General features: G+C 39.9%; 1 protein-coding gene across 6 annotated transcripts in view; it reads right to left on the bottom strand.

Annotated features, from left to right (window-relative positions):
• Window positions 1-25,642, bottom strand: part of RGS17 (regulator of G protein signaling 17) — an 80,062-nt gene extending 54,420 nt beyond the window's left edge. For 2 of the 6 annotated variants that reach the window (XM_083829964.1, XM_083829965.1), the window contains exon 1: window positions 22,203-25,642. The gene's annotated coding sequence lies outside the window, so the exon portion shown is untranslated. Of the gene's footprint in view, window positions 1-22,198 lie in introns of all 6 variants that reach the window. The other 4 variants (XM_083829966.1, XM_083829968.1, XM_083829963.1 and 1 more) reach the window with 3 other exon arrangements.
• Between the last annotated feature and the right edge of the window lie 1,137 nt (window positions 25,643-26,779).

The following is a 26,779-nucleotide window of genomic DNA, read 5'->3' as shown; positions in this document are numbered from 1 at the left end:
AGTACTGAATAAGGATGTAGAGCACAAGATTCTTGAATTGCTCAAATTTCTCCAGTTAGGATTACATACATTTGATTCTAGATAATGTGAAAATGTATGTGGGTTTTTTTTTTTTTTTTTTTTTTTTTTTCTCCTATGAAGGATAAGGGAATAGAATAGAATGCAGACATACCTTATTCACCTGATAGTCAGGAAACTCAGTACTGAGATGTCAAACTGTGAAAGTGATTATTTCTATAAAAACTCAAGCTTGGATACACTGTGCTTCCTAAAGGAGTCAGGATTACTCCTGAGCAAATGCAGAGTACAGTTTGCGTCCTACTGCTTCCTCAAGAGGATGGCATATGACATGATGCATAAGTTTGCAGGAGTTCACCTTGTTTTCCTTTTCAGAGGTGGTTTTGCCAGCTGTCTCAGCACTTTCTGCTCCCTTTCTCTATGCTCCATCCTTCCTTATGCTGTTTCATTGCAATTCAGTAGGTGCTTATGCTTCAGCCACAGAGATGTCTACTCTAGCACTCTATTGGCAGTTCGTAGCCACTTGGCAAAAAGAACGGTGGGTTATGCTTTATCATCATGCCAGGAAACTGCAATTCGAGTCATTGAAAAGCAGTGCAGTTTTAACAGACTGACCACCTCAGATTTCAAGAATTATCTCAGTCTGGCTTCCTGCTCTAGCCATGCCTTTCTAGTAGCTTAGCTCTGAAAGTCTACTAGCTCAAGTGACTTTACGGAAACTAAGCTGCAGCCAAGAGAGTAATACTTTGGTCTTAAGTACCAAGTCAGATTCTGTCACCTAAATGATATAAAAGAGACTCATTTTTTTCTGTTCCATGCTAAATGGTGTACACCGTTACTCCCTAGCACATTTTCTTCAGTGACAGCTGACATTAGTCATCCTGTGAGCACACTTGTAGTTTACATGGATTGCTTTGGCATGCTTGCTTTAGAAACGGTAGCAAGACAATGTTTTCAAACTCCTCACACACCCCAGAAAAATCCAAACCTCAAACCAACAACAAGCCTCACATACCACAGCTTTTTGAAAAACTGTTTTTTTGTTTTGTTTTGTTTTGTTTTCCTGTTCTGGCTAGCCAATATATGATCTTCCAACTAAAAATGGCCATTATACTAACCTGGATACAGACTGAAGATATCCCTCCTTCAGATACGCAGGATTTTTTTTTAATCAAATGGGGCCAATAAGTTGATGTGATACCAAAAAAAAAATAAAAATCAGAAACTGTACTAGATGGAAAAATTGAAATTATATATAAACAGGTAATCATTCAAGACATGCTTGGCAAATTTTTATGGTAAGAATGCTATCACTTTGGAAGATAACTTAATAGAGAGAGAGTACAGGAAAGCCAGTTTGCTTCTAATGGCATTGCTATGGTGTAATGGGGTTGAGATGGCTATATTCAAGACAGATGCTATTATTTGTTCTAGTTTTACCATAAGTGACACTATGATATTTCCAAAATCAAGCCTGAAAGCCCATTAAAAACGTCTTGCTGGCTTGACTCATAACAAAATGTAGGAATTGTTTTTTTGTATCCTGCTGAATGGAGAAGCTTTCAGAACACTCAGCTTGATGATTCCTAGCTTTTACAGCAAAGTACAAGGCAAACTTAGCGGTCTAGTGATATGCTTTTATCGCCCTTTCTCTTTTAATGGTGTGTCTTTTTCCATCTAAGTTACTGAAGCAATGGACAGGAATGTTGCTTCCCCATTTATTCATTTATTCTTGGTTTTGTGCATTTGTGTCGCTTTCATGGGAGGTTTAAAGAAGATGGTCAGTCTGCTAGTCTCACACAAAGACATTTGCATGTTTTTGAACTGAAGAAATGAGTTCTGTGCTCCAGGTGCAATCCAGATAATTGAAGTATAATTCATAATGAAAACCTATCTCTTATTGCATTTTGGTTTTAACAGTGTTCCTTTACAGTAAGCCATTGTATTGCTCTCACAGACCACACAGATTCTTAATTTGATTTCTCTTCCAGTGTTCATCTTCTCTGCTCTCTCATACCCTAAAATCTGACAGTGTATGAGCAAGAAATTCCTTTCAGGAAAAAACAGCCATACAGGATTTATGTTTATATTGACTAGTTAGAAAATCTGTTCAGTGTGTCCAACTTTACAGAGAAGGCAGCACGCAATCCTGCTGTGATTCACATCTCGCAGTGTGTCAGTAGAGGAGCCCAAGGGATTTTAAAAGTGTTCAGATTCTATAAAAGAACATAACCTTTAAACTTTCTACAACAGCCATTCACCGCAGCTTTAATACATGATTACTAATGGAGGTTCCACTTGTGTACAAGTCAGCCACAATACCCAACTGATCAGAAACAGCCAATAAACTGGAGAGAAAGCACAAGCCAGTAGGTGAGGACTATCCTAAAATTTAGAAGCCTGACTAAATTTGTTGCTTACTGTCCGAATTCTATCAAGTTCTTTCTTTCAATAGGAGTTGGCGACTGTAGGTTGTGAAATGATGTATTGCAGTTCTTCCTGTATAAAATATATATATATTTATTGATTCCATGAAACAAATCTGTGATTTTAAAATCTTTCCAGTGTTGAATCAAATGACTCCAGACTTCTTACTTTTGTGCTGATCTCATTGAAGTGTATGTAACTGTTTGCAGTTATATAGCTAGAAGATGCAAGAGATGCAGATGTAATTCCCTTTTCAGCTCAGCTTGGCCTTAAACCTTGCTTTCTACATACAGGTGTAAGAACATGTGATTGACTATTGGGTGAGCAGAAAGGAGTCGTTTCTTTTTGACCAAATAGTCTAGCTCAGACTCCAGACACTATTTTAAGATTCTGACTTGGACAACGAGAGACATAAGAATGACATAAGATGTGCAGACAACCAGATGTCATGGTTTTGGCTGGGATAGAGTTAATCTTCTTTGTAGAGGCTCACACAGTGCTGTGTTTTGGATTTTTGATGAGAATAATGCTGACAACACACCAGTGTTTAGTTGCTGCAGAGCCGTGCTCACACAGAGCCATGGACTCTTCGGCTCCTCGTGCTGTCCTGCCAGTGAGGAGGCTGGGGGTGCACCAGGAGCTGGGAGGGGACATGGCCAGGACACCCAGCTCAGAATAACCAAAGAGATATCCCATACCATGTGGTGTCATGTTCAGCAATAAAACTGGAAGGGAAAGAAGAAGGAAGCGGGGGGAGGGGGCGGGCAGATGTTGGGAGTGATGGTGTTTGTCTTTCCAAGAAACCATTATGCATGATGAGCCAAAACACATGCCTGCCAATGGGAAGCAGTAAATGGATTCCTTGTTTTGCCTTTCTTGTGTGCATGGCTTTCTTTTTTTTTTTTTTTTTTTTTTTTACCAGGTAAACTGCCTGTATCTCAACCCCCTAGTTCTTGCACTTTTACCTTTCTGATTCTCCCTCCTCCATTCCAGCTGGGGAGCTGGGGAGAGTGAGTGAGCGGCTCACTTAGTAGTGGTGCTGAGCTGCCTTCTAGGGCTAAAACAAAACACCCAAGAAAAACTTTAACTTACAAAAATTTGTGTTTAGTGTTTAAATAAGCTATTGTGTGAGGCCATAATAGTGGACCTGTCTTCATTTAAGTCCTGGCTGGAATTACAAGTGGTGGTGTACATTATTGTGTCAGTCTTACGATCACAAGATCTCAGTTTTGAGCTCCCGTATATGACTCCTGTCAAACTAATAATTTCACAGAGTAGGGGAACATACATGAAAGGTTAAAAAAATAAAAAAAAGTGTTCTCTTTTCAGAAAGAAACAATCTCAAAATTGTCTGATACAACTCCCAGAAGAGTTCATCTCCTCATCTACAACAAATGGTATATCTGCAAAAATTCTTAGAAAAGGCATTCAGTGCATTTCCCATCCATGTTTGGTGAATATCTTCACTCAGATGAACTATCACAAGACTTGATTATAGTATAAATAGAAAAGAAAAAGGATGAAACTTGTATTTAGAGGAAGAAATTAATTTTCTATTTAGGGGTTTAGGATAACCACATATGTGCAGAACACCTATGTACAGATAAATATCTTTTAGGGTGTCTGGTCAGGGTGAACATCCACTTAATAATAACTGCAGGTATTTGAAGAGAACTTGTCAGGGTATTTGTTGCATGCAACATTTACTGTAGGTTTAGTCTTTGTCCGAGGCAGGGACACAGATTTTGTTACTTTTAATGTTTTTTTTTTGTTTTTGTTTTTGTTTGTTTTTGAGATACAATTTAAACAACTTTTATTAGCTATTCAATGAATTAAAAAAAAAAAATCAAACACAAACTTAATTTCAAAAGTTAAAACTGGGGCCCATCAGAACTACAATGCAAGCAGAAAATAAATAAATGAATAAATAAATAAATAAAATAATAATTAAAAAAATCACACAATGCATATGGGCATTTTTACCAAGATGAGGAAATGATAAAACCAAACCAATGCCTCCCTCTGCTTCTAGAGCACTATGGCAATACTGGGTCCCCCAGAGCTGATCTGCTTAGCTGGCTTGAAAATACCAGACCAGAGAACTCTGGCTGCAAAAACACAACTAGCACCTAGCTTTTGGAGGTGTTTTTGCCTCCTTATGTGAAATACTGGGCATCTGCAATACACTGACAGGATTAGGCATTTCAGATTGAATTGCCGAAGGCAGCACACCAAGCAGAAACCTCTGTGGCATCTTTGGCTGGCTGAAGTCTGAGCTGCCAGTCCTCAAACTCCTGATTTCTGCTGATGTGTTTCTACCACGTGGTAAGCCAAATCAAGTAGCTGTTGTGGCAAGAAACTAACTCTACAGTCATCAACTGGAATGGTTCTCTGCACTGATTCACATGTGGCAGGGAGACGGAAGCAGCAGTTCTGGTCTGGACTGGATTAAGCTGGGGCACAACCATGAGTGGAGGATAGGTGACCAAGAGAGTACTTTAACCTGTCCCTTCCTGGAACTGAGAAACCCCGCCTGAATTGCAGAATGACTGAGATTTTTGGCCAAGGACGTCTCCTAAATTTAGGACTCTGAGTCATATGTTTTAAAAACACATTAAGGGGCAGATTATGCTTTGAAAAAAGAAAATGATAGATGTGCTTTCTTGCTTTTATTCAATATCATGAAGATTAAAGAATGTAGCTCCAATACTCTCTTTGGTACTTAGGGCAAAAATCAAGGTGTTCCTGCTCCCAGGTGAACACTGTAGTGGTGGGTACTCTGCTGCCTCTCTGGCTAAGGACTGTTTAATTGTTCGATGGGTTTTATTTTTTTGTTTGTTTGTTTTGGGTTTGGTTTTGAAAAACAATATAGGGTCAACAGAAATAGTGGAAGGGGACTGTAAATATCTTCAGGACACAATACTGGTGATTAAGGCAGGCTTCTTTTGATTGCAAAGGGGAGGTCTGAACTCCTGAGATTCACATGATGTGGAACTGAGGCATCCTGTGGAACTCACATCCCGGCTGGAGCTGTCCATCTTGCACAGTTTTATGAAGAAAAAAAAAAAAAAAGTGAAGAAAATTTTAACAGTTTTTATGAGGGCAGGGGAGGCTGTTAAACAACCACAAAAACTACTTCTGGCCAGGCTTCATCTCTGGCTGTGTTTTGGAATGACAGTTGATTTGTGACCTGTGTTTTGCGATGAGCTCAGCTGTTTTAGAAAATGAGAAGCACACTCTCAGCATGTCCCTTGGATCAGCCTCCTCTGGGATCTCAGGCAGAAAACTTGTCCTGATAAGAGCTGGTTGTGGCTTACTTAGCTGGAAGCAGTTTCAGGCATAACTGTTAGGAGAGTAATAGGCACTCAAGGTAGTTGACTTGGGAAATTTGGGTACCTGACGTTGTGGGAGGAATGGGATGTTGAGAATTCTTGGATACAGAGGACTGAAAGCCAATTAAATAAATCCTAGTTTGGATTCCTAATGTCTATGGAAGACTGAGGCCAAGGTACATGCAGCAGATACTGCCATCGCAGATTAAGTAAAGATAAACTCTTCCTTGCCTATTTCTATGCTATGCCAATTCAACCTGTGCACATATACCTCATCCTACAAGGAAGGCTGAATGCAAATGGAGGTCTAGGAAACATTTCAATTACATGAAATTGCTTAATATATATATATATTTTTTATAAAAAGACAGTTAGTCACGCCTGTCTCCCCCCTTTCTATTTACCAGAGCACTGGTATGTTGGAAAACAACGTCACCAATAGCTATGTTATAATATAATATTTATGCATCTTCCATAAACAGATTTTGATGAGAAAAAATATTGTGGAAATTTCGGATGGTGGAAAGTGGTTTTTGTTTGTTTGTTTGTTTTTGTTTTTGGTTTTGTTTTGTTTAGTTTTGTAGAACAATGAAACAAAATCTATTTTGAAATGTTAAGAGTATTGAATAGGATACAATGAAATTTTGAATTATCTCTTAAAAAAAAAAAACAAATAAACCCAGCAATAAAATCTTTGGGAGACTTGCAGTTGGTCTCCAGTAGAATCCCCACATAAAGCAAATTTAGGAATGGTATGAATATTTACTGCTATCAAAAGTTGTCTGCATTCTTTCTCTTCATGGATCTCCAGTTCCAAAGAAAGCACAGCTTTGGAAAAGTTAATTTTTCCATTCAAGAAGAATACATTTGCTCTTACTTATTCAAAGATGTCTTGAGTGTAGGATAGGATCAGAAAAAAAGAGAGAATATAAAATTGTTATCCGTTTGTTAGTTCTGACCTAGTTGAATGGTACATAGTTTTGAGTGCCTCAGGAAGAAATTTTAATTTTGGGAAAATTGAACATTTTTGTTTCTTTGGTTGGTTCTGGTGTTGTCCATGTGTCATATTTTAATGCAGTTAAATTAACTCTTTTAAGTTTCAAACTACTTTTTAAAGCAGGACTTGAATAAAATCTTAGCTAATGTTCAGGCTGAACAAACATCTTGTTATAAGGACTGGTTTCCTCAAATGTTACAAACATCTTCTAATAATCAAAATATATTAAAAATAATCAGCTGTTATGTTGAAACGTGATTATAGTACATTTCTTCCATTCCCCTCATTCCTCACTATAAAACTCTTCAGCAACTACCGCTTCTTTTTCTAGTACTTTAACATTAGTTTTCTTTTTCCCGCAACATGTTCCTCTACTGCCTTATGTCTAAACTGTTACCTGTGTAGTCAGCTTACTGTTGGTGAGATCTTGCTCTGTTCAGCCTCTTATCAACTAGCGAATGGCTTTCTTCTTCTTGATGTTGCACTGGCAAGTTAAATTCATTGGATAGAAAGAGAAACAGTGTTTCTTACCTCTCTACATATTCCACTCTGTTCTGCACCAAAAATCTTTCAAACCACTTTGTTCCCAACCTTTTAAACTTCAGTCACCATTGACTCCTCTCTCATTTATCATCTCATCTGTTGAAATACTGTCATTCATTTTTCTGAGCTCTAAAATCCCTCTCTCCTTCCCATCTCCACAGCAAAAAGCCTCCTTCCTCCCTCTCACATTTATTTTTCAGCTTTACTCTTTTTACTTTTACTACTTTACCCTCCTATTTCATACTTCCAGGTTTGTATCACTGTAGCCATCACTAAATTCCTCTTTTCTTCACTAATATCCAGGCTCATGTTCTCACTTCAGTACCCATCATTACTGTCTACCATTACATTCTGAATGCCTGATATGCCGGTATCTTGCATTCCTACATTTTGAATGTCCCATTAACATCTCCTTGATGCCTCAGTCTTTGCTGGTTATTACTTCTGCTCTTGCAGAATTTTTTCTTTTCCTGAAAGATCTGGATAAACAGTTCTGAGATGTACACATAATCTAAATCTTTCTGTAGACTGTCTCTGTCAATAATTCAGTTTTCCTGCTCCCCAAGTTCAGCAGTTCTTGCCTCAGAATATAAGCAGAAAAACAGGTGGAGAGCCAGGGGCAAAAGGCTCACACTGAATATATGACTGTGGAATAAAAAGTTCTTCAGATCATATAGAAGGGCTGTATGCCAGGCAATGAAACAATATTTAGCATCTCAATAGAAGATTCATCCCACTTAATGAATGGATAGACTTCTGTTCTGTGGAGCTGACTCAAGCACTTCCTGCTCAGGCAAGGCAATTTTTTTAGTTTTGTAGAAAGAACTAGTCAGAGTCAAATTGAGCTGTCTGCATGTTTTGTCATAAAGTAAGATTAAGCAGATTTTTCTGGTGGGGTGGAGGCCTGTATTCGTGTTCATCATTCCATGTGTGGAAACACTGGAAGTTTTGCATTGCAGTTCTTGATTTGAACTGACGTGTTTTCTCACTGGCACTGACTTGTGGGCAAGTACTATGATACTTTCATGGAGAACATTTTTGATTTCATCCTTTAGGATGCAGGAGCACCCTAAGAAAGTATATTTCTGCTCTTATTGTCAGAAGTCACCCCTGGCCACTAACCATCTATACCACTACAGATCAACTTCTAACCTTCCCATTCTCATTACTACTACTTTGGACACTTCTCAAAGACAATCAGAAAACTTCTTGAATTTTGTTTCTTTGGCTTTATCCTAATTTACGACATCATCGTTGTAATTTTGCTATGACTGATGACTTCTGGAGAGAGACTAACAAAGATTAGATATGCTTGCTAACAGTGTTCTGTGTAAATCCACATCTGAAATTCTGATTTTGTGGAGTTGCAGATTAGTTCAGAGTCCTAGCCATAATAAACAGGTGTTGTGTATACTTTCTATCTGCTTTAAGAAGCTTTGCTTACAGGGGGACCAAAATCGTATGTCCTAGCCAGCTGGATGTGTGGGAGGTTCCCATGCCCCATCTACATTGCTGTCTTGTGAACAAGACAAGATTTCTTGTGTCTGTGTTTGGAAGTGTGATAAGAGGATGAGACAGGCTCAGACACTGGGATGTTGGTGGGATGTGGAGTGCTTCATGGAGTAAACAGCCACTGGACGCCCAAAAGGTAAGTGTTCATTGCTTGAGCACAGAGACCAACTCAGTGCTGTCTCCACATATTTTGTTTGGGTACCTGAGCTCCAGAATGTCCTTTAACAAATGGCATGTGCATATCTACAACCTCAAGGTAGCTGCTTTTTTGATCAGGGGACTCTCCTCTGACACATGTAGATAATACTCATGACACATGTTGGCCTCTGGTATGGCACCCATGCAACATCTTAAGAAGGAGATGTGTTTTCAATGTGTTAATTGCACCAACCTCGCACATCACTCAGAAACAGTGAAAAGCATTCGAAGTCTGAAACAGTCTGAAGCCAAATTTAGATGGTTTCTGAAAGGCTTTAATGTTTGTTTGAACAATACAATATTTGTTTTTTTTTTTTACTATTAAAGAATAAACTGAAGTCGTGTTATAATTGCATTTTCTGGGGGCACTGCTCTCTGTTAATCACATCAGACATTTGGACATCATTCAGCTATCATAAGTTTGGACCTGGCCAAATTTCATTTCCCAGTTGGGTCCCTGCCCTGATATAGGGCTGAGTATTTTCCTTATTGCATGTTAACAGCTAGGATAGCAAGGGGAATAAAATATATGTCATGCTCACTGTCAGCTCAAACCTTTGCTTGGGTGTAAAGACAACTTTTGGGACGTGAGAGTGAAAACTTTATAAATCCACATGGTCTGTTTCCATTCAAGTCTGCAAGTGGGTCAACATTACCTAGTTCATAACACAATTCAACTTTAAGAATAATCATGAGCCAATTCATTCAAATGGCCCAGATTCTTCATTACCTTGACAAATGTTTAATTTATCCTGTGATTTGACTTTTCTTCTGAATAAGAAGCAACAAATCAAAGTGGATGACATTCTTTTTTTGTCCTGTGAAATCTCATATGGGGGAACCAAAGCAATTGCATCACACAGTTGTCATTGTTGGAACACTGTTCTTCTAGACTAACATCTTAGTATCTACGCTCATATTTTGTTAGTTTATCTAGTTCTACAAGATGCCAAAATTGAGTAGCACTTACAAGTAACTTACAGAAATTTCCTGAAAAAGCAATTTTGTCTGACAAGAGAAAGTATATTAATGCTTAAGCTTTCCCGTATCCAGATCAATGTGGAAAGGTAATTTGGTGATACAAAAACAAACAAACAAACAACAAGAAAAACAAACAAACAAAAACAAACAACTTTCAGGCACCTCTAAACCTAGTAGTAAACAAGAATAAATTTGGTTTCTTTTGGGAGAGTGAATGAGAATTCTATTATACCAGATTTTTTGGCTATTAAGTTAGCAAGACCTTGTTTTGTTTCTTCCTTTATTAGGTTTGAAATAATTCCAAAAGCAACTTTATCAACTTTTAAAGAAATTACATCCATTAAAGTTACATGAAGTCAGAAAAGCTTTCTGAAGTTAAGATAATTAAGATATTTAATACTAATATACTAATTATTTTTTTTTCCTGAGATATATTGATATATCTTCCTATTTTTTTTTCTCTTGTCTTGTTTCTTGTTTATTTTCATTCTAATACATATAGATAGAAAGATAGATACAAATATTAAATTTAAGGTAGGGAAAATGCATGCAGGAGTTCAAGTAATTTATTTTTTTTACTAACTACTATTTCACCTGAAATGTTTTTTCTTTTTCTTTCACATTGTGTAACTTAGGATAGAAGTGGCTATGGGTCAGCTACCACCTTTCCTTCTAACAACCAGTCACTTATTCACCTCACCAGTGGTGAATCATTATCAGCAGGCCTCACAGGATAGGTTGCAGCTTCAGTTAGGTCCAGACTGTAGAAGTTTATGTAACTGAGTCTTTTCTTACACAGACAACTTTAAGAGTTTTGATGCCATTATTTACAGCAAGGAAGACTCTGTGTCACAGCACTGAAACTCAAGCAACACAATTCTATGCTTTCTTAAGGTGTTAGGTGCATCTTAGCATGGAATCACCTTTAAATAAATGGGAGTGAGAGGATGACTGTGTAGTAGTCATGCAGCCTATTGCGTTCCTACTACAGTGAACTCCACAGATCAAGTTATGAAGAGAAAGGGCTGGAGGAGGTTTTTCATGAATGGAAGGAGTGCTGTTGCCATGGCATTTGAGCCTTCTTTCCTCCCAAGATATGGAGATTTTGCATTCTGAGGATTCCCTCCATCTTCTGAGGTCTGTTTGATCTAAGGAGCAATATGGGGACAAATATTTAAACGGGAGCGAGATGAATATGTCAGATGGACAAATAAAAGGAAGGGAAAACAATTTAATATGTATTATTGCATAGGAACAAATGGAGAATAAGCTAGTTTTCAATAAATGTATATTGAAATGAGAAAAAAAAGGTTTTCAGCAGGAGCTCTGGAACAACCTTTGAATAAGAATAGATGTAAGACCCTTCCTGCTTCTAATATTAAATTGATCCAGAATAGGAAGGAAAAGTAAGAACTGATGGTTGGAAACAGCTGGGGATTTGGATGCAATTAGCCAGGGTGTTCCCTCCAGTCTATGTTCTTATTTTCCAGTGTTCCTAAAACTACTCCTAAGCCACCTGCTGGAATTGGCCATACTAATAAAAAGCAGCCTAATCCAGAGAGCTGCTGAGTACATACTGCCAGCCTGGTTCGATAGCAGTTGATTTGCTTGGCACCCTGCTGCACACACTCTGTACCTCTGAGGATAAGACTCTAGCACAATTTAAAGTAGTCTCTCACCTATGTGGATTGAGGTTTGATACAGACTGAAAAATAAATAAATAAATAAATAAATCTGCTGCATGAATATTGTTCAGCTTGGTTTTAAAACAAAAAATACTGTCTTTAAGTGATTCCTATTAGTATCTCACTGCACAGGGTGCAGTCCAAGTCAGGGTGTCTCTGGCATTTAGTCCCTTTGCTGCATATGATCTCACTGTCCAGCAGAATAGTTTCTATTTAACAGAGCCTAAATAGAGCTCTCACAATCACATGTTTGAAATATGACTGGTGGCATTGCATGTAAGAATAGTTTCTGCCATAGAAGTCCGTTGAAGTTAATGGAAAAATGCCTTATACGTTAATAGCAATTGAATTATTTGGACAGTTAAAACCCCTATGAACCTTAAACCATCTGAATTCCAACTACAACTCAGTCTGCAATAAATTACACTTTCAGACAAATTTAGTCTTCTTACATTAAAGTTCTTTTAAACCATATTTACTTGAATTCAGAGACCTTTCCCCCTATCTTTAAAGGGACATGGAGTGACTTCTTTTCACTAAGAAAAAAACTACTTTACATTTACTTGGGCCATCAATGTACTTCAGGGCAAATATACTGGAGAAGTTGACTGGGAGTAACTTATGCTACAGCCCGTGGATGTATTCTGTCACCGTGCTACGCACAAGGCAATTTATTCAAAATATCTTAGACTGCATTAAAAATAAATATCCATATAATATACATATATAAAGTATATGCTGATATAGGCTGATGAAAACACCTCCCCTAGGCCAAGCTCTGATTAAGCCAAAGAATGTATAGTGTTGTTATCATTCAGAGTAATTTTGGGTTAGAAAATGTATTGTGTATTCATTAGCAGAATCAGACGTGTTGACTTGTTAGTCCACTCTTAGTCCTCTTGTTGCTAGCAGTAAAAAAAATAAAATAAAAAATTGTGTTATAGCTGTGATCTCATAGGATCTTTTGTCACAAAAAAAGATAAACAAAATATATATGCAGAAAATTATTTTATTTTATTTTATTTTATTTTATTTTATTTTATTTTATTTTATTTTAAATTTAGTAAAGCTAGAACAAGTGTTATCCGACTGACTTTACTGTATTGGGAATTGTATAGACAGATCTATAGGTAATGGTTTAATGAATCATGCACACACATACAAGAAAGAAAACACACACACACACACACACACACACACACACACAGACAAACAAACAAACAAACAAACAAAACTAAACTAAACAAACCCAACAGATTTTTTTAAAGAACTGATGAGCCAAATATCAGTAGATATATGCAGAAGGTATCATGCCACCAACTATGTTTCCATTCTCTTCTTCCAGTTTACAAAATTTACGGTTACATTGCTCAATTATCCAAAGCTATCATGTTTTCGAAGCTTCTTTGTTCCTATTGAGGGATGCTTTTCTAACAGGGCCATAACTAATACTTTTAATATTGATATTCAGGTTACATATTCAAGGCATCAGTGTAATTATATTGGATGAAAACGTGGGCTTTGCTCTGGTCATTTTCAGAATGTCTAAGAACAGAAAGACTGACTTCTGAGTCAAATGCAAATTCCCATTTTTGTCCTGTATCTTAAGCTCTCACTGATATTTTACATCTGATCATTACTTTGGTAAAAAAGAAAGCTGTTAAGTTGAGTGTGAGTCAAGATTCTTGGTGTTAAATTCTGACTCTTGAACGTCTTTTCAACAAGAAATTTGATTCCTGCCCTTTATATTCAATTTATTTTTTTTAATTTCCTGCCAGTACTTTACTGTGTGATCCTGGGAAATCACTTAATTAATGTGTATCTGTATTTCTTTTCCATGAAATAGCAGTGCTGTTTACTATGTCGTAGAACACAGAGGTGATGTGATTCTTTGAAAAATGAGCTTGTAGCAAAAATGGCATGATGGGACAATTATCTTAAAAGACTTCCTAGGTCTGAAACCCAGAAATCTGGAAAAACAGTATTAATAAGGACAGCCTTTTCATAATGTGCTCTGTATTCATTCTCAGTGCTTACTAAATTGTCTAGATTCTCAAGATTGTTATAATATGAAAAATCGTACCCTCCTCTTTTACTGTTTGGAGCTTTCTTGACTCTCTGTTTTCTTAAAAGTTCCTGAAATGTCACTAGCTTTTACACCCTGTATGAAACCAGGTCATGGTGTTTGTCACAGCATTATATGCCTGGCCAAGAAAAATGCTCAGTAGAAGTCAAGTCACACAAGGTATATAATTTTCCTATTATATCATGCACATACAGATATGAGCCACACCCCTTTTCTAAACTTTACACTTTCTTGCTGAATGTTTGAACAATTCTCCTCTATGCTGTTATGTGTGAAAGAAATGAATATTAAACATAAAAACATCACCACCACATCCAACAGATTTGATAGAATATTATTAATAATAATCATATGAAAGACTTGAGTGAACTTAATAATAATTAAAGGCATTCCATATGAGTTATGGTAAATAAAAAAATAAAATTATATAGCTATATATTTTACATAAGGTTATCAATTTGATGGCTAAATTTGGTGGCTATATTGCCAATGTAAATACGTTGACTTCTGTTAGTACATATAACATTGTGATTGTAAAATAAATATGATAAAAATGAACTTGGTAAACATTAAATGTATTAAAACCTGATAAATCTTGGTCTAAAATTAAAAATAGGGAATAACTTTTAAGCAGGTGTATTTCTAATTGGGTCTTTCAGGAATATGTTCTTTTATTCAGCTTGACAACCTTCCCTCTACTATGAACGAAACAGAAGGAACCATAAAAATTGCTAATGCTAATGTTTGTAGTAGGTGAATATTGAGGGAACAATATAGGCTAACAAGGGCAAATCACTGACTTAAGGTGATCTGGATCCATCGGTAAGTAAGTCACAGCAAACGGATTTACTTTGGTTGAATCTAACATCACATACCAAAGGAGAAAAGATGCAGGCCAAAGCCAGAGGCTGGAAGCTCCATCCTGAAAAGATGTGACATATCTATATTGGAAAGCTAAGCAATTCCAGGACTTCTTCTCTGGCTCTGAGGCCAAACGGCCAATTTAGTTATATTTCTATAATTAGACTGCCCTGCTCTGAATAACAGGACTGCTTCATGCAGGCATTTTATTGGGAATGCTCCCTGGACTGTGCTAGTTTTCTAGCCAGGGCTGGGACCACTCTAACAATGCTATATGCAGATGGTCAGGTTCTGGTGCACAAGCCCAGGCTTCTGTTGTTTTACAGGACATAACCTGGGAATCTAACAGGAACTGAGAGTCACAGCAAGTAAAAGAAGTGCTCAGTGCAATACTGCACCTGGAAGAGCTGTCCTACCTTAGCTACATAAAATTGAAAACTTAGACAGCCATGTGAAAGCTGTGTTAATTCTGTATTTTTCACTGACTGCTATTGAAATACAGTTGGGAAGTCCGTAGATGAAGAGGGATATTGATCAATTGAAGCAGGTTTAAGAACAGCTAAGACATCGGCTGAAGGAGCATGGAACATATTTCATGGTAAATGCCCTCAGAAGACATTTAGTTTAAAAAACAGAAAAAAATCAGGAATGGATTTCTCAGTTTCTGAGTAGCCTATATTGCAGGATGCAAGATGGCATACAGATAGTAGAGGTAAAATAAGGTCATTTTCTTCCACAGGGTACAGTGCTGCTTTAACTAGATTTTTTCCAGTGTTCAACTTATGTCAGGTCTCTCTACCATACATTGCAATTTGCAGTTAAGACATGCTCTTTGAGACAGATATTTGATATGGGATGGTTCTTCTGCAAACAGAACTCAGGACAAACCCCATAAACAGTCATATATCTCTATAGTGAATCTTTGTATACTCAGTCGCTGACCAATGCCCAGTTGTACACGACCGTACCATTCAAAGATGCCATTTTCATAACTTCATAATTATATGAAGTTGCTGCATTTACTCGGTAGAGGTGTTCCCTCTCTGCTTTTCTATGTCCTCACCATACGAGTACTGTCTTGACTTTCTTCAGTAGCTCTATGACCTGGTTTTACATATGAAATAATCAGATATTGAATTTGAAAATATCCTTGTCTATTCTGGTCAGCATGATGCTTACCATGCAGCTAAGACTCTGATTACTATTATCTTTTTTTTTCTTTCCACATTGTCTGGGTCAAAAAGTGTTTGTAGAGACCTTTGAATACATAATAAATGTAACAGTGAAAAAAACAGGACAAACTAAACTCTTGTTACAAGATTATGAGATATATCAAGCTGAATGAGTTAGATTATCAGATCATTATATGACAACTGCATTCCAACAAACTAGTTCAGAGTTAAGCGTGAAAATAATTTGTGGGTGTACTTTTGAACCATTGTAAACGAACAATAAACGAACAGGTTACACATCTCAATCCTCTCTTCCCAAACTCATCTTGAAAGCTGTGAAAATTTTCTGATTAATATTTTAGAGATTTTTCATTTCTGAAGATATTAAGACTTGGAAGTAAAACTACCTTTTGGACACAAAGTAATTAGGACCACACTTCCCACCTACATTCATTAAACCTGGGCTCCTTGTGAAGCCCTTGTAAAGGAAGTTATTACTCACTGCTCTTGTTTTTCATTTGATGCAAACAATTGAGAAAGCCACATCTACACCACCCAAAGGTGTGGTGCAATATGAATGCTGGAGACTGGGTACTGCCTGCAGGGCTGGGTAAGAGCACCCTAATAAGGTGGATTGGCTAAGAAACTCCTAATTTCACAAAGTCACTCTCATTGCATAAAGGATAAATAGTAACCACACTATTAAACATGTACTGCGTGTTTTCCTCTTATTTAGGCTTTTAGGAGATCAGCATGTATACGGTGACACTAGTTGGTAGCGTGAGAAATGTAAGGACTTCCTTAAGCTCCTTGCCTTAGCTGCAGTGTGTCTAGGGCTGGTTGAACACTTGCCTCTTGGAGTGCCCTGCATTTTGAGCCCTCTCATCTGAAAGCTGTCTGAACTGCAATAGGCATAGAAGTGTTGTGCTAAGGATGCCCTGACAGCCTTCATCCATGATTCCTGTGGTCTAATTGCTTTATCTTTGAACACATGGGGTTATTTTACTGCAGCTGTCACAAGTCACTGATAAATGAAGACATTGTTACAGCACACCACAGCACAGCAAAATATAACATAGCAAAACATAACACAGCAAAACAGCCCAAACCACATTCAGCCTTCCTAAAACAGACTACCAACAAGTCTTGCTTGGACTTGCACTGAACCAAAATTACAGACCAAAGTGACATATTCAATTGACTTTTACAGCAGGAAGCCATGATAGAGTGACTCCCTTTAAAGGCAGCATTTTCTCAGTTATACTCTCTGATGGGCAGCACATATAGAGTTAGGTCTATACAGAGTCATCCAGCTTGTGATCTCTCCCTCATATTTCAGCAAGCACAGAGCTGGCATCACTGGAAGAAGAGCCAAGATGCTTTAAATGAAGCTGCTTTGGTAGCAGAAGCTGCATAGCTATGTTAATGCATCACTCACTAATTTACTCCCTTTCTCACTGATGAAACTAGGCTAGTTATTTTGTATTTTTGTATGGAGAAGGATTATGCAGAGCAGTTGTAGTGTTGAAGATGTCTAAGTGTCTTTAAGTGCAATATGTAATACTTGGCTTTAAGATTTAAGATGTTATTAATTTTTTATTTCTAGCCCATCTCCCTACCTGTAATTCCCCATATACATTTTGGCTAGAAATCTACCAATTTCTAAGAACTTATTGCCATTTGATTACACAATAAATAATTTATGAAAATTGTGATTGTATGAAAGGTAAGAAACATTTCATTCATATTTTATAAACAAGGAACCCAAACACAAAGCTATCACTCAAAACATTAAGATATGATAGATTCAGTATTAAATCAGTTTGCATTACTTTGTTTTATTCTTTTTCTTTTTTTTAATTTAAGCCCAAATTCATTAATATACCAGAACAGCACAAATTATTCAAAGCACAGCAGTCATTTAAATTGAGTTTACATCTATTTTGCATCACCAGAGCAGTGCAGAACTGCTGAAGCATGTGAACCCAGCCCTTGCTTTGGAGGACCCACATTTAGCCGTGGCCCAGGTTGCATGGTGGCTGGGCAGGAGCAGCAGTGCAGACCCTGAGTTCATTGGTTTGTGTGCTTTAAGTGTTCCCACAGGTTCCTGCCATAGTTACACTGCATGGCTGCTTCCTTTGTGCACATTAGAGGCAGCAGCTGTGCCAAGGGAAACCTTCTGAGAGCAGACACCCAGCTTCGGGTAGAGGCACAATTACTATTTTTTTTCAGACAGGAGGTCTCTGAAGCAGCAAACTTCCCAGTGGGACCGCGTGACACAGGCATGAAGCCCCCCTGCCTCAGTCCTGCTGTAGCCAGGACCTGCCAGGGTGCTGAGCTGAAAGGCTCCGTTCCTTCAGGGGGTGCAGTATCCCCCCAGGAGCCAGCAAAGCTACTCACACAAGCCTACTTACAGCCTGTATGGTTATAGCCATTAGCTATAGCCAGGAATAGGTAAACTTAATTACAACTTATTCTATTAATTTGTTTTTATACCCTATGCACAAAGCTTTTAATTAACAATATGGAAAGTTTGATTGCATTATTTCATTACAAAGACTACTTAGGACAAACAAGAGGTCAATAGAAATGCTAAATTTCTTGAATGATTTCATTTTTAACTAATTTTAACTGAAGCTAATTAGCACATTAATTTTGTGTTCTTAGAAAACTCATTATACATTCCCAGAACAAGCACTACAAGTATGGTGAGGATATATTTTTCATCAAAAATGCTGAAGTTGAGACATTGGGTACAAGTGCAAAATAAATCCATACCTGAAACCATGGAGATGTTATAAGAAGTGAGCTAATGGAACTGCGACCAACGTCTCTGTAAGAGCTAACACTGTTTCTTTTAGTACACTTCTTGAGTACTCATAGGAATCTCCCCATGTTTTATATTTAAAGGCATGCATGTGAAGCATACAAGTAAGAACGTTGTTTCATTTGCTCATTATAGAAGCAGAAAAAAAAGTTTAATCTTATTTAAAAGATAGTAGGATTATATTTTTTACACACATGCATTTTTGATGATGGAAAGTTTATATTCGTATGTTTGCCACATATATGTATACCTATACATACTAGTTTGAGACTGGCTTATGTCTGAGACTGACTAACATCCCTTATATCCTGTCTTCATAATCATACCATTTGGTCTCTTCTTTTAGTCTGTTGGGAAGTGAGGATTACAGCATCTGAGGTTGCCAATATTTTAACTTTTGTGAAGGATTTCTCAGCTCACATGAGTTCCTACGGTTCTCCATGGGCCCACAATTTGTTGTGGATTGTGTTGTTCCAAGTTGTGTCTGCACCTGATTTCAAACAGTGGGAACTTCTGGATCTTTGGGTCCATGTGGTGCTTTTGTAGCTCTCTGGGCTCTTATTCTTTTATTACTCTTGTGACGAACTCAAAGAGGGCCTAACAGTGAGATCGGGGAAGCTTTCTGCCATGTTAATCTGACCAAGGATTCTGCTTCTTAAGGATGATTCAAACTCAGTAGCACTCGTGGGGAGAAGACCTCGTGTCACAAGTCCTTCCAAATCAGTTAGATTTCATGGGACATTTAAACATTACTGATGAAACCGTGTGCATCGTTCAATATGCACATTCCTTATAATGAGCTTTACACAGAGGAATTAATTAGCAGAGATGTTACACAAATGTGCAGAGTTCATAGACATATGTAGCTTCCATTTTGTATTTAGTATACTTCTTGAAAAAAAAAATGCAGTTTGAAAATAAAACATTTTATCTTCTGCTCAGGATAAGTAGAAAACTGGATTAGGACAGGATTTTTTTTTCACCAAGCTGTCAGTCAGACTTTGATTCAAATCAATAGTGCAGAGAGTTAATTTTCAGCAGACAGCTTTTCAGTAGCCTTTTTGAAATGAGTTCATGGGTTCACGGCAATTTTTTGTGCACAAGTACCTATGTTGAATAACAAGAAAAAGAACGACTATTCTTATCTGTAGATTTCAACAGGAAGACTGAGAGCTTAATATGGCTTTACACTCCTAGGCAGACCTCCTAACTCAGTGTTAGATGAAATGACGGGACTTGTACTGCCAGTGCTGTACCTGCTCTGGAGTGAGAGGACACTGCTAGCAACTTGTGCAGGCACAGTGTACGCTCTTTGTCACACACTGAATGAAATTATCAGGCAGCAGGTTCATAGCAAACAAAAGGAAGTACTTTTTCACACAAATCATAATTAAATTGTGGTGCTCATTGCCACAGAATGTGGTTGAGACCAAAGTATAAATGGATTTAAAAAAAAGGAGCACAGAAAGTCAGGGGCTTATTACACATGATGGCCTGGAAGCAAACTCCAGGTTAAGAAATCCCTGTACTACGGTTTGCTTGAACTTGAAAGGATATGCCAGGAAAAAAACACTGTATACCAGCCCTGTTTCTTACATTTTTCTCCCTTCAGCATCTGCTAATGACTGCAGTCAGAGCCAGGATATTGGACTAGATGTCCAACTCACTATAGCAATTCTTTTGATCGTATGCTTTTAATCAAATTACGTTCCCATTTCGGCTACTTAGAAGGATCTAAGGCCCTGATTGAGAAAGGCATTTCAATGTCTGACTCTCATGTATTTTAGGGAGGTAAATACTTGCATCTATCATGGCCTGCAGTTCTGAGGCCGTAAACTTACTGGGGTGGGGCACACACATCTTTTGTTAGGACTTTGCTTATTCTGAGTACGGAATCAAATGAAAATACATATTTGATAACAGTGATAACAGCGTGTAACACTGTGTCTTTATAACGGTGAAATAATTCGTTTGCCTAAACGACTTGGGCCACGGGAAAATTCCCTAGTGATTTACGTAAGGATGATGCCACTACCATCCACAGATTTGAATAAGGATTAACTTCCTTGATACAACTCCCCAAATTTGCAGCGTGTGTATATTACATTTGTTGAAAGCTATTTATCACCTGTTACCCATAATACTATTGCCAGACAATATGTAACTTACATTTACCTAGCAGGGTATTTGAGATTTCATCCATTTTGCAAAAGCATCTGGCTGCAAACCTGAGACACATATCGGTGAAAATCCACATACGGAAATGAGGAAACCGAATGCCGAAAATCCTAAATTTTACCCCTGCCGATGCTAAGCCTGACGGCGCGGGTAAGGTCCCCTGATGAATCAACAAGAAGCAGCTATAAATTGTGCAACGCGGGCTTGACAGCCGAGCAAGCGAGACGACCTCAGCCTGCTTAAAACCGCGGGCGGGTTCATCCCGGGGAGAGGTGAGGAACCGCAGCGCACGGCGGCTTGGGGAGGCTGCCGGGGATTGCAGCATCCCCCCGCCGCACCGGCAGCGGCAGCAGCCGGGGTTTCCCCGGGCTCAGGGAAGCCCCGCGCCGCCCGGGGCCGCGCCGCCGTGCGGGGACCGGGGCCGGGGGTCGCACCGGGAGCAGCCCCAGTCCCGCCACCCGCTCCCCCCGCCGCCGTGCCGCCGCCGCCGGCATACACCGGGATGGAGGCCGGGGCAGGAGGCTGGCGGTGCCGCAGGGCAGCACGGCGGGGGCGGCCCCCGGGGGCTCCCCGGCCCGCTGGGGGCGGCCGAGACGGGGGCTTGGGGTAGGGGAACGGGGGAGCGGGAAGCAACTCTCGGCTTCGGAGCAACGACTCGGGTGTTCGCCCGCACCTTACGCCGGCTCCTCGGATGAAAACGGTAATAGCGATAATAATGCTAATTGCTGCCCGCCGCCCGCCAAGCAGAGCCGCGATACGCGGGGGAAGGTCAGGAGGGAAGGGAGGCAGGAGGAGCGCTGCCTCAGCTGCGAGCCGGCGGCTGTCACACCGCCAGCCCATGCCCCCGGCTTCCCCGGGGGCGGCACGGTCCCCCCCCACTTCCCGTGTCCCCCCCTTTTCCACGTCCCCGCCCCGGGCTGGGCAGCATCGCCCGGCTCGGCGGATGCCCGACGGCACCCCGGGCACGAACCGGGGGGGCGGCGGGGGAGGGCGCGGGCAGAGCCCGGCGGCACCTCTCTCCACCCCTTTGTGCATCGCGGGCACGGAGCCGCGCACACACACACACACGCATATACACACACACACACACACACAGAAACACCACCTTGCAGCCTCGGCGCCGCAGCCGCCCGTTGTTACACACACACTGACACACACACAGCCGGTCCCCCCCATTTTCAGCCTCACTCCACCGCCCTCCATCCATCCTCCCTCTCACCTCCCTCCTCTCTTCCTCCCCCCCTCCCCTTTCTTTTATTTTTTTTTTTTTCATTTTTTCTCCCCCCCCTCCCCACTCCCCCCACCCCGCGCATCAGTCCGAAGCAGACATTTTGCTGCCGTTCCGCACGGTTCAGGCTGAAACCCCAGCGGAGCGCCTTACCCACCCCCGCCCGGCTGCGTGCGGTTGGCGCTGAGCGATCCCGGGAAGGGCTGCGGCGGCTCGTCCTAGCGGAGCTGGGCTGCTGCCATCCGCCCAACTTCAGCACCCAGCCGGCAGGGAGAGGAGACGGCGGCGGGCGGGCGGGCGGGCGGGGAGGGAAGGAGGGAAGGAGGCAGAGCAGGGAGGAAGGGCGGGAGGCAGGGAGGCAGCGAGGGGAGGGTGCGAGGAGCGGAGGCTGGGAGCCTCGGCACATGCGCTCTGCCACCGAAGCGGGAGTTTCCCCGCTTGGCCCCGGCGGGTGAGTCACGGCACGGCTCGGCACGGCCTCGTCGCCCGCCCGCCCGCCGGCCGCGGGGATGCTCGGGGGATGCTCGCGGGAAAGCCCCCGGAGCAGCCCCGGCACGGCCGCGCCTCCGCGGGGCGCCTCGGCGGGGGGCCCCGGGGCTGCGAGGGCGGTGGGGGCCGCGGTGAGCTCCCCCCCCGGGTGTCCCCGCAGCCCCGCGGCAGCCGTGCCGGTGGCCTGGGAGTGCCCTGCGGCAGGCAGCCAGGAGCCGCGGTGGTGAGGGGTGGCTGGGCTGCGGCTTAGGTGTCTTTCTTGTCCGCATATTGGTTTGTAAAAAAAGAGAAGTAGGTGTTGAAAACGCTATCCAACTCTTCCTTCCGCTCGTGCAGGCGAGAGCAGTGCAGGCATTTAGAGCCTGAGTAACTTTTTGATGTCAGGCACCTGAAGCACAACGCCTGGATAAAGAACCAGCGTGGATCTGTCAGTTGTGACCGTAAGAAACAACACCAGGATGTTCTGAAAATCTGGCTTCGAATCCTGAATCCTGCCAGATCTTGCCAGTCATTTTTTCCCCAGCTTCCCAAACTCCAGTTTCCAAATTTTGGCTCGACAGAGAACGTTACTTAGCTTCCCTGCTGCACCTTAAAAATCTGGAGCCTGGTATGCCTGAAGGCAACGGCACTGGAAAAAATACATATTTGGCACCTGGATCCTGTCAAATCGTGCCACGAGTCCAGAAATGTTAATATCTCAAGAGAGAACACATTGCTGCATTTACCACTCAGTCAAAACAATCTGGCAAGACGGTACAAAAAGGCACAAGGCTGGATTAAGGCGGTACCGCACCTCGCCAACAGCCCATACTGATTCTCTTCACAACACCGATCTAGACTCCTGTGCATCCCAGATAGATCCCACAGTCAAGTGTGCAAAAACTGAGGCCAGACCTGTGTGTATATTAGTAGGGCTGAAATTAAAAGCTTTGGAAGCAGTCCAGAGGGGAAGCAAACCGTCACTCTTACTTTCTTCTGATCCTGACCCTCATGGCAGAGAAATCTGAGAACTGGAATACATAACTCTGCTTGATACCAAAGGTTATTGGCTAAGTGAAGGCCATGATGGAAACTAAATATCATGTTTCCATCCAAGGTAGTCCTTCAGTTTTCCACAGGCAAAATTTTTCCAGGCGTTTCTTCTGTGGCTTACAGGTGCTCATACGTTGTCACCTTTTCCCTGGCAATTGTCCCCTTCTGCTCCTACAGCCTTCTCTTGATTTGTTCAGCCATTTTAAACATAATTAATAAAGCAAGAACAGGAGACATTTAGTTTGATATTTAAGGTTTTGTTTAGGACTTGAAGAAGATCTTGATGGCCCATTTTTTTGTTTTGTTTTGTTTTGTTTTTTCCTCCAACTATGCCAAGTGTCTTCATAAAAATGCTACCTACATGTGGAGTTTTGCCTGCAGAATTTTTAGTTACATACCTAAATAAAGATGTAGATGTAACTCCAAGTTAAGCAACCAAGTGGATGGCAATTTGGAAATCTTTATGGAAATATAGCTCACGATGTGTTTCTTCCAAAATACTGTTCAGAGTTTTATAAATGAAAAAAAGAATGCTTATGAAGTGTTAACGGTGTTAAATATGCTTCAAACTCATCTTCAGTGTTCACAGACAGTTAAAGGGAAGTTAAAACTGCCTTTTCTTTAGGCAGTCCACACCCTGGATTGAAGTAGGATATCCCTTCTGTCAAGAATACAACAAATGTGTAAATTAGATTTTCTGATCCTCCAAGAAGGCAGACCCTGGGAGACATTCAGAAAATAGCATGTTTTGCTATCAAAAACATGCAAACCAAGAACACATATACCCAGAGATGTAAATAGGAAAAGCAATTGGAAGGCTCACTAACAAATGTGCTGCCCAGCACTAGGAATCACATGCCTCCTGCTCCTGTACTGATGGCATTTGACAGGTTGTGTAATGGTACAATGAGCAACAGCATAACACTGCCCTGTTGCTCCTTGGATTCTCCAAAAGGAAAGATAGTTTTATATTCTGCCAAACCAGTGTTTTGAGCTTTGCATATCTGCAAAGTTTAAAGGAAAAAAAAAAAAAGCAAACAAAAAAAACCCCAAGTGTAATTAGACATTGCGCTCCAGAAGTATTGAGTGATGAAGGACAACTAGGAAGAATGACTGTTCAGAATTTCATACTTGTTCTATTCTGAGTCTCTTAACAGGTCTTGCTAAGTGATGATTAAAAAATAAATAAATAAAGTATGTTACTATACATTAGGTATATTAACATTTAATATACAATTACATTTAAAGAACTTTGATGCTATTCTAAGGCCTCAGTTCAGGAAAGCCTCCCTTTTTAGGAAATATTCCTAAAAGGAATATACTTAAATCTCATATGTTGGAGCTTATTAATTTCTTACTGAAGACAGTAAGCCTTTAGAGCTTCCTTAATATTAGAACAACAGTTTTGATGACATTTTTGTTCTGACAAAAGCTATGAAACCCATCAATCAAGTGTCTTCTCCCAGAGATTTAGTAAGTACACAGGAAGTATTATGCAGGTGTTCAACATATATATACACCAGAATATCCATACATGTATATATCAATATACTATATATATATATCCATATACCATAAAAAAAAATCACAATTTTAGAATTTTATGTTAGAAAATGCTGTGCTTCAGTTATTTAAATGAATAAAAGATTTCAGCTTTCTATGACTTCCTTAATGTTTCCCACAGCCATTCCTATTTACCGTAGCTTCCTGCACTGAAGCCATTCCTTGTTCTTTGAACTCCTGTTTATAAATACACTTACTTTCAATAGCTGTTCAACCACTCTGTTCAGACCACTGACTAATCCTTTTGCCTATTATAGACCCCTGCAATTGTGTTCAATGACTTTTTCTTCCAGGCCTTTCTATTTTCTCTCCCTAGTTCCTGTGTCTTGTTCCATGCTTCTTTGCACTTCTTAACTCAAACAATTTCCGTTACCATGCATTCGTTATTTTTAAATTGAAACCTGTTGTCATCATTTTTTCGAATGAATTGTCACTGACTTTTGAGAAAAATGAAAAGGACATAGTAATGCATTATAAAATGTTTTGTAAAAAGCTAGAACACTGTGTACATGGGAAGGCTCTCTGGTATAAAGATTACATATAAATATAATAAAATCATTATACACCAACTTTCTGATCTTTGATGTCAAGATGCCTATTACTTTAATGAACATGAAGTTAGGTTCCTTATTTTCCAGTATAAAGGCTCCATGATTATTAGTTGACCGTGTAACTTCAGACAACTTCATATTTTACCTGTACAATACAAGATGTTTAAAATTTCTCATGGTCACGAACTCATCAAGATTACATTCTGTAAATAGTAGTCTCTGCCCCTCTTCAACATTAAAAGAATCAATGGCTATCATTAAAACAAATCAATAGTCAAAACTTCAAATTGATCAAAAAGTCATGACTTTCTTTTCTCCAGCACTGCTTTGATGTGATACAAAATAAATTATTTAAAATATGTGTGAATGTGTGAGCCCCTGATAACATACTTTTTTTTTTTTTTTCCTCTGTAAGCAGCAGTATTGCAGCAAATCAAAGGTGCTTACATTTGTACCATCAACTAGGCAATGAACTAGAAAAATGTGTTGTAGTTACAGGGGTGACTGTATATTTAAGATCTGCCTCATGCTAAACACTGATTTGAATCTTTCTTCGCTATGCCCACGCGACAGCCATAGCTGTATTTAACCATCAGAGTATCTAATGCTATTTGATACTATTAGGGTGCAGAGAAAGAAATAGACCTTTCTATGCTGCTATGCAGAAAAATACGAAAAACAAATGAACGAACAAAACAAACCCCAACTCCTCCTCTTTGGCACAAGCAAATAAGTTGAAGAAGTGATCCTTTTGCATTGGCTGTTTGGATGGAAAGATGGCTTGCAAAATGTAACACTACAGCATCTCAATGTTACAAAGATTTACTTTTGTAGTAGCAATAGATTGAACATACTCAGAGTCTGTCTCTGAGAGTCCAGTTTCAGATTTCCCCAAGCAACGTTCATAATTTGGCGTGTTTATATGCAGAAACAAAGGCTTTAGAAGTCCCCTTATTAAAGAACTGCTCTTTGCAGATGGCAGTGCACTTGTAGCTCACTCAGAGCAAGACCCAGAGATAATGACATCTTGTTTTGCAGCTGTTTCTGTTAACTTTGGCTGAGCAATCAGTATTTCAAAGGCTGGTATTATGTGCCAACA

Source organism: Anser anser, assembly GCF_964211835.1.
Source record: "Anser anser genome assembly, chromosome: 3".
In the NCBI taxonomy this organism is placed as follows: Eukaryota; Metazoa; Chordata; class Aves; order Anseriformes; family Anatidae; genus Anser; species Anser anser.
Note: the sequence above shows the minus strand (reverse complement) of the source record. Positions and strands in the feature narration are given on the sequence as shown.